A 7,784-nucleotide genomic window follows, 5' to 3' on the forward strand; every position below is an offset into this window, starting at 1 on the left:
AGGATTATCATCTGATTGCACAAAATACAATCACCATTCTCTGGTCCTCGGTGCAAGAACATCTACCAGACATAACATGATACATATGCAGGACAAATGTACATAGATAAAAATAAATAAATACTTTGCTTCAGTGATAGACAATAAATTTTGAACATGTCGCTAATGCCCATATCCCAATGAATAAAAATTTGGTTGTGCGTACTATTCCACAAGGCTTCTAATATTTCTCCTTTGAATTAGTTCTGTTTAATTTATGGCAGACCATTAGCCCGACGAATGGAGTTCAGCTCAAAAACAAGATGTGGATTGATCGCGTGCTCTCGACACAGGCTGGAAAGAAATGGTCCAGTTAAGTCAGACGATGTGGATTTGAATTGGTACTGCTACCCTGGGAGCCAAGAAGATGAGGTGGAAAATAAAACTGTCACCAAATATTATAAGCAGGATCCACACTCAGCAAGGTGTTCCATATTCCAGCATGCATACCCAATGGGAATAAATCAAGGTCTCCAAACTACAGGTAATTGGATGGGGGAAAATATCAATAAAGATCCAGGCATTCACATCTACTGATCTCGAAAGATGGCAATTAACCACCTTTTAACTGCATTCACTATGTGAATGTGATGAAACCGGGATGGGGGGGTGGTGTCATTTTCATCCCAGTACTTACCCCCAAGATAGGTAGTATCAGAGCCGATTTTTCGGATTTATTGACAGAGTACCAACATGACATCACATACAACCCTGAGATTCCTTTTCCTTGCGGGCGTGGCAGAATTACCACACTGCACACAATGTGAACATGTAAACAATCAAAAGAACTGTATACAGATAACGAATGCTAACAAACTGACTGTGCAATACAAGGAGAGCAAAGAAAATCAATAAAGTGCACAAGTAAGAGTCCTTAAATGAGCCCCTGATTGAATGTATTGTTGAGGAGTCTGATGGTGGAGGGGGACCAGCTGTTCCTGAACCTGGTGGTGCAAGTCTTGCGGCACCTAAACCTCTTTCCTGATGGCAGCAGCAAGAACAGAGCGGGTGCTGGGTGGTGCATTTCGCATCATCTCCTGTGTAAAAGGCTTAGCCACCTTCCCGGGACACCAACACTGTAAAGCTGCAGGTTCCGCCTCCTTTCGCACCAGGATGCAGGGTTCCTATGTAAAAGGTCGCGCTGACCTAGCTTTCCTTGGTTCAGTGTGAACGCTCCGATCTGAACCGACCTGGCTTTGAACATGGGTTGTTGACATGCCATTTTAGTTGGATCTCTGTGTAAAAGGGTTAAAAAACGAGCCCTGCCTTCTCATCCTTTGTACACTTCTGACACCATCCTGCAATGAGATGGTTGACATTCACTAATTTGTTTATATATTAAAAATGATCTCTAGCCAAAACTATTCATCATAATAACATATACACTGCAGTGCAGAACCATCTGGTGTTTGTTTGTACAGTCAATTATTATTCTGCCTGAGTCATCCATGTCAGCTTGTTAAATTTACTAGGTTAAAGTGTATTCATCAAAACCTTCTAAAAAATATAGCCACACAAAATCTTGAGGTCGCAGTGACTAGGGATAATATTAACACCGAATGGTTGTAGAGACTGGATGGGCAGCCGGCTGGATTTCCTGGTGGTGAATATGGTCAACAAAGATGTAGCTTCCTGAACACTTTTGAGTGTATTTTATGGATTTTGGGAAGCTAATCACAAAAATTACCAATCACACGCCGTATTTTAGCTATAACCTATTTTTGTAATTTCCTGGCATAGTAGAATATTGCCCACGAAGCAAACTGTTTTGGTCAGTCCAAGCAGGCCTGGGCATGAACTCATTGCAGATGCTATGCAAATGTTTTAGGCTTTGGCATGCTTAGTCAGGATAGATGCAGACAGGCTATAAAAACAGCTCACATATACAGATGCTGTGCATTACATTGATACAGATTGAACACATGTTCTTCAGGCAATAGCATAATAAGTATACTTAACAATAGCATTTGCTGTCTTCAGGAAGATTCAACACAGTAGAAATATCTCATCAATGTTGCAACAGCTGTGATACATTCTGTTACATTTGTGCTGAGTCTATACTTCAGGTTCAAAGCTGCAGCATGACTGCAGTTAATAAGGAAGCCTATGAGTTCCACTTCAGTTGTAAAATTGGTGACCAAGACAAATCCTGAGCTCCTCATATTTGCTGTGCAACATGTGTAGTCAACCTGAGATCTTGGCTCAACATCATTTTGTGATTAAACATGTTAAATTCAATAAAAGTTAATTTAATGTTTCTCCAACTACCTACATGATACAGAAAATCTGAAATTATCTTTGTGTTCAGCTTGAAGTTGTCTATCATAATCCCCAATTTCTTTTTTCAGGAAGCCAACCAGGCCTACATTGATTGGTCTATTCATTTGAATAGCGACTCTCAATTTTGTGATCAGAAGGGAAATGTCAAGTTCAGTTATTTCTTTTTATCTTGTTTTAAATCATATCTCAGATTTTTTAACCTTTTAATTAAGGGCCTTTGCATTTTGTTTAAAAAGTGTAATTTGGGTTAAGATAACAAACTCTCATACATTCCTGTGGGCATTGGTTTTCCATCAAGTGGCCTTGGCTCATTCCCACCCACCACTGGGAATGCTGTTCCCACCCCCTCCCATCTTTGCTGCACGTAACAACACAGCAATTGGAAAAGTGATGCTTATATCCCAATATTAAGAGTTGAATGTCTCCAAAAACAAGGAGCTGATTGTTGACTTCAGGAAGGGAAAAACCAGAGGTGTACGTTCCAGTGATTGGAGAGGGTGATCAAATTTAAGTTATTGGGAGTCACTATCTCAGTGGATCTTTCCTGGACCCAACACACTAATGACATTGTCAAGAAAGCACGTGAGTACCTCTACTTCCTCAGGAGTTTGTGGAGTTTTAGTATGATAAATTTCTACAGATGTGTGGTGGAAAGTGTACTGACCAGCTGCATTACGGACTGGCATGGTAACACCAGTACCCCTGAGCGTAAAGTCCTGCAAAAGACAGTGAACACAGCCCAGGACATCATAGGTAAAATCCTCCCCACCATTGAGAACAGGGAATGTACTTGTGGGAAAGCAACAGCAATCATCAATCACCCAGCACACGCTCTGTTCTCACTGCTACCATCAGGAAAGAGGTATCAGTGCCACAAGACTCGCACCACCAGATTCAGGAACAACTGCCTCCCCTCCACCGTCAGACTCCTCCACAACAAACTCAATCAGGGACCCATTTAAGGACTCTTACTTTTGCACTTTATTGATTTTTTCTCTCTCTGTATTGCACAGTCTGTGAGTTTACATTTCTTTATTTGTTTACATGTGTACATTGTGTACATTTATTTTTGCACTACCAATGACTGGTAATTCTGTCTCATTTACATGAAAAAGAATCTCAGGGTTATATGTGATATCATGATATCATATAAGTAGTCTGACAATATAATCTGAAAACTGAAAATCTAAAGATCACATCAGCAGAACTAAATTCTGGCAAGTGCAAGAACCTGCTACTTATCAGTTGGGAACACCAACATTCCTCTTTCATAAAATGAAGATCTCCAGTTTATTAACTTTCACGAACAGTGTTGGTAACCAACCATGCTAGTCTCACACACAAAAAAAAGGGTTGGAGCAATCCTTTGGCCACTTCACACACAATTTGAAATCCACACGGAGTCATCTTCATGCAGAATGATTGAAGATATAAATTCTGCAGAGTTGACACGTTATTGGCACGGGATTTTATCACTGAATAAAATGGATCTTGGTGTGTTAGCCTTGGAGAGGAGGGGGAGGGGGAGAGGTTCACTTTTTAATAAAGTTAAGATTGAAAATTTGAAGCCTTAGGAATTTAATAAATTATTTCTCACGACTCCAGATGAAGGACCGTTTATCATTGAAAAGGATACATGTGGCACTGGGTTAAGTTATATGCCTTGCCAAACAATCAGTGAATAATTCAGCGCCCCATCTGCTACTGAAGGAATAAGGCATTACATGCAGGAGAGGAGACAGTTTAGTTAAATGCTTGAGATTCATTACAGCTCATATCCTCCTCACGGAATAATTTTCACTCGGAAAAATGGTTTATGATGGGAGCAGATTTGTTAGAGAAAAGGAGTTTGTACGTTCTCCCTGCTTTGGTTTCCTACCACTGTTCAAAAGCATCTGGGTTGTAGGTTAATTGGGTGTAATTGGGCGGCATGGACTTGTGGACCAGAAGGGCCTGTTACCAAGCAGTATATCTAAATTTAAATTTAAAAGGTCCAGGAGCATTACCCTGTCTGAAAGCAGAAAGAAATCTGGGGAATTATTTCCACTCTTGGGAGGTTTGTAGATTACCAGAATGTTTTACTCAAGCTGCCATTTTAACGAGATTTCTATTTTTAAACCACAGTGGTTAGGTTATGGGGCTCAGAAAATCCCTGAAGGCAAAATGAGAGCTTGGTCCATCTGTATTTTGCCTTCACAACACTGTCTGTGGGTCAGAGAGAGCAAAAAAAAAAGCATCTAATTAGGTCAAAAATAAGTCTGCACACTAAACAAGTACGCTCACCAGTAAAGGTTTAGGTGAATGTTGCTGGAACCAGGGGGCTTCAATTATAAGAAGTGAGATTGGCTGGGACTCTTATCCCTGGAGCGTTAGAACATTACAGCACAGTACAGGCCCTTTGGCCTTCGATGTGGTGCTGATCCATATATCCCTTTCTAAAAAATCTAACCCTTCCTACCCCATAACTTGGAGGTTCAGGGGTGACTGTATGAATAAATACAGTAAAAGCCCCTGGTATCTGGCACCTATGGGAATTGGTAGATGTCAGATAAGTGTACATTCCAGTTATTTGAGATTGTGTGCTTGAGTGGATTAGTGACTACTGACGAGGCATGCAAATTTTCAACTTACATCTTTTTAACCTATTTATTTTCCTTGCCAGTCGCTTGAGGCTGCTGGTTGCTTGAATTCCAGAAACGAGGGGTTTTACTGTATTGTGATCTTTGAGGAGGAAAAAAAGGAATAAAATGTGCAAATGAACAGTTTCTAAAAGTTAAAATCTGCAGGGAAGCAGCAGAAGAAGACTATACTATATGTATTGATGCATTAAGTAGGACTTTCATTACATCTGTACACGCTATTTCTGTGTATGACAATGAACTGAAACGTATTTTAATTGGGACTGTAATGGGATAAATAGCACTGATTATAATGAAGAGCCAGAGTGAAGCCATTATGAAGGAAGGAATCAAACCTTAACAAAATGAGAAACATGTTGAAAATGATTAAAGAGGATCATCCCCATGGTTACCATCCTTAAAGGTCCCAATTAACAAATGCCTCCAAGGCCTCCAGTGTATGATTGGAATGATTGAAAACATGTACATTAAATCTGTTTTATCATCATGGCTTAAACAGTCTTAAACCCATGATAATGAAACTATTTTTGGAATGTGCAATGAAGGTGCTTCAAGTAATGGCAGTAATTTGACTGATTAACAATGGAGAAGCAAATTATACTGTTGGGCCTTCCCTGTCCTGTTGCTATTTGAAGGAGGTTGTAGTCTGTGACTTCAAATTGCCCTGTGTTTGTACACTTCAAGCATTTTCAGTAATCATCTCCCTTTTAATATTCAAGTTCGAGTTTATTATTATCAGTACAACTGGACGGAACAGCGTTCTTTTATATTTGCAAGTGATTTATACGTAGTACATATAAACAATAAATAAATATTGTTAAATAATAGCAGATTCTTGGAGCAGTGTGAGCAGTTCAGCAGTCATTCCGCATTCTCACTGCCCGTGGGAAAAGAAGCTGTTCCTCAGCCTGGTGGTGCTGGTTCTGAGACTCCTGTATCTCCTTCTCAAAGGGAGTAGCTGGAAGATGCTCTGTGTGGGGTGGTAGAGGTCCATAACAATTTTGTGAACCCTCTGCAGACAGCAGACCCGGGAAATCATGTCGATGGGGCGAGTGAGGGGGGGAGGGGTGGTAGGGAAAACCCAGTGATCTTCTCTGCTGCTCTTATGGTCCTGTGGATTGACCGTCGATCCGATGCTCGATAGCAAGCTTACCACACTGTGATAAAGCCGGCCAGGATGCTCATAAAATAATATATTAATAATAATAACATGAAACACCCATGACAGCAAACTTCTTCCATGTTCTGTTAGGCTTTCAACCTATGGTTTTTTTTCTGAGATCCAGCATGGTTGTGTTGGAGAAACAATGCAGTCACTTCTTTTTCAAGGGATGAGGACTTCACAGGAGAAGCCAGTATTTTATTGCCAATCCCTAACTGCCCTCGAGAAGGTGAGCTCGAACCATTGGAGTTCTTGTGGTGTACATACACGGCATGATCTGATAGGCAGCAAAAGCCAACCCTGTGTAGCCAGTGTGGTTCGATGATGCCGGTCGAGAGGTGAATTTTGCCATGTACTTCAGGTGAAGTTTATGTTTCTTTGCAAGTTGCTACGATCTTACCTGCCCACCTGAAAAGATGTAGACAAAACTTCAGTGTAGCATCTCATCGGAAAGATGATCAGCTGGATATTGTGATACTTTGCCATGCATGCTTGGATGGTGAGGTGCTGCAAATCCCACTGCTCAAGTGCAATACACAAATGTGTTGGGGAAGACAGCAGCATCCAGAGGAAGTAAAGGGGAACCAAGGTTTCGCATCTGGTCCCTTTGTCAGGAAGCAATTTACATTTATGTATCGCACTGGACCCCATCATATGCAGATTTTCTTGTTTAAATCCACTGCTCATCTGTACCTCTGTAGTGTGAATTGTGCTTGGTATTGTTTTGGCTAAAACATTTGCACGAGTGTGATGAGCATTTACTGGAGCTGACAGATCATTATTCTGGAGATTAGTATTCCAGCCTTTGCCACCTGGTAATGTTATATTTACCGATTGTATATTCAGGAGGATTTAAGCACACCTGATAACCCCCAACTATTGGCCGGTTCTATTTCTTTTAAAGAAATCATTCACATTTTCAGGTTAGTTTTAGGGTGTTTTTTTTGTCTCTGAAATCATTTGGTGCTCTCTGTGGTGTTTAAGGATGCAGAAGTTAGTGGAGATGGGCATGCAAATTCTGAAGGATGTTATTAAGATTACAATATTGTCACACAGGCCAGACCTTCCAACACATTAATTAGTTAACAAAGCCATTGCTAAACAGCATGACTGGGAGAATGGGCAGAAAAGGATAAAATGTTGGAGAAAAGGCCCCAACAGGAGGCTGTACAGCATTTAGTTTGCACTTTTCTTCGAAGCATCACTGAGGAAGAGTGAAGTCTTCCTTATTGAAATCTTCCAGTCACTTTGCAATCATGATTCCTCAACATCCAATTTTGGTGGCAGACAGAGACTAAATGATTGGCATCAGTGTCCATTGCCTGGCACCTGTCATAGTCTCTTCCTTCCTCATTGGTTGGCTGTGCCTCCAAAGTAAGATGACTGGATTCACTGCTCGGCCGCACTGAATGCGATGGAGCTTCAGTCTTCTGAATCGCTGGGGCCATTGCCTGGACTATTCCAGAGAAGCCCTGCAGCTCTCAGCAGTGTGTGGGCAGAGTGTGGGCATGATGAGAGAAAGAAACTTGGAACCTCTTCACCCCGTGATGTCCATGAGGAACTTATCTGAGCATGGTGCAGTAATGCCAACTCACTATACCTTCAACAAAAAATCCTGCTCTTCACTTGCCCTTATCCATTTTGATTGCATATCTTAATCCCTT

The sequence above is a fragment of the Narcine bancroftii genome, chromosome 3 (assembly GCF_036971445.1).
Source record: "Narcine bancroftii isolate sNarBan1 chromosome 3, sNarBan1.hap1, whole genome shotgun sequence".
Classification (NCBI taxonomy): domain Eukaryota; kingdom Metazoa; phylum Chordata; class Chondrichthyes; order Torpediniformes; family Narcinidae; genus Narcine; species Narcine bancroftii.